Consider the following 1871-nt stretch of genomic DNA (forward strand, 5'->3'; position numbering starts at 1 on the left):
TGGGTCATACTTGCTACGTCCCATGCATCAAAGCAAGTCCCATGGGTGAGCCCAAAGTCAGGGGCAGGGAAGTGTATGCATGGATGTAAGTACTATATGGGGCAGTGGAGACCTATGACCAATGACCCAATCTGTCCAGGCCTACAAGGCTGACCTCTCTGACTCATGTCACATTCTCCATCCACCCACCAACCACCCAAGTGCTCATTCCAACTACACTTCTCATTTCTTGAACATGCTAAGGCCATTCTCACCTCAGGGCCTTTGCACAAGCTGCTGCCTTTGTCTTGAACTCTCGTTTCAGATCTTCCTCCAGCTGCTCCATCTGAACATTCAGGAATTAACTCAAATGTCACCTCCAGAGTGTGGCTTTGCCAGACTATTTGGTCTAAGCAGCCCTCACATGGTCCTCTTTATCATATCCACTAGCTGAATACTCTTCTCGGTACCGATTGTTCTAGTATTTCCTGTGGTCTTATTTTATATACTTGTTAATTTGTTTATTGTCTCTCCCTAAAATTCACGATGGCAGGGACCTTGTTTGCTGTCAGGTCCCCAGTGCTTTCAAAGTGTTTAATCAATTCATGTTGAACAAATTTCAGGACTGCCAGGGAGGAGCAGAAGAAGGGAGTTTGAAAAGGTGACAGGTCAACCGCAAACTGGCATATTTAAAAAAATTCTGGGTCAGGAGCAGTGGTCCATACCTGTAACCCCAGCACTTTGGGAGGCTGAGCTGGAAGCATCCCTTGAGCCTGGGAGTTTGAAACCAGCCCAGGAGTTCCAGACCAATGTAGTGAGCCCTCCTCACTACAAAAAATAAAAAACAAAATTAGCCAGGCATGGTGGTACAGGTGTGTAGTCCCAGCTGTTTGGGAGGCTGAGACAGGGGGATTGCTTGAGCTTGGGGGCTTTGAGGCCTCAGTGAGCCAAGATAGTGCCCCTGCACTCAGCCTCAGCAACGTAGCAAGACCTCATCTCAAAGAAAAAAATCTGTCTCCAGAAGTGTATTTCTTTATCTTGAATAAAGAATAAATAAATCCACTCATTCACTCAGGCAGTACCTATTCATTCTCTGCCTGCTGGGAGGCAGGCTTTACGCAGGATGAGCGTGCAGATACTGTCTTCATACCATGGAGCCCACAGTTTAGCAGCAGGGGCAGGATCAGAACAGGATTCACAAATGCCACAACTGCTGAAGAAAAGAAGTATGGGAGACGATAACCCTGCAGCTGTGCTGCTTCCTACATGCAGGCTTCATTCATTCACCATGCACTGGCTCATTCACCACATGTGACCACCTACTGGGTTGCACGCTCTGTGTTAAGCATTGTGGACACAGGGAGTAATCAGGCACGATAGGAATTGCATATTACAAAGTCAATTCTCTAACAGTGAAGGCTGCTTTTCAGAAAAAGTGGGTTCATGACATGGACCTTCATGGATGAAGAGGAGCTCACTAGGTAGAAAGGGAAAACTGCAAATACAAGAATGTGGTTGCTTATGAGACAATGTTCTGTCCTTAAGACAATGAGAACTGGGGATCATTTGTTCTAAGCAAAACTCATGCCAGAAAAAAGTGATTTAAAATAGAGTTGGGACTGGGTGTGGCAGTTCATGCCTGTAATCCCAGCACTTTGGGAAGCCCAGGCAGGTGGATCACATGAGGTGGAGAGTTCGAGACCAGCGTGGCCAACATGGTGAAACCCTGTCTCTACTAAAAATACAAAAATTAGCCAGGCGTGGTGGAGGGCGCCTGTAATCCCAGCTACTCAGGAGGCTGAGGCAGGAGAATCCCTTGAACCCGGGAGGTGGAGTTTGCAGTGAGCCGAGATTGCGCTACTGCACTCCAGCCTGGGCTACAGAGCAAAACT

The sequence above is a fragment of the Cebus imitator genome, unplaced genomic scaffold (assembly GCF_001604975.1).
Source record: "Cebus imitator isolate Cc_AM_T3 unplaced genomic scaffold, Cebus_imitator-1.0 Scaffold91, whole genome shotgun sequence".
Taxonomy (NCBI): domain Eukaryota; kingdom Metazoa; phylum Chordata; class Mammalia; order Primates; family Cebidae; genus Cebus; species Cebus imitator.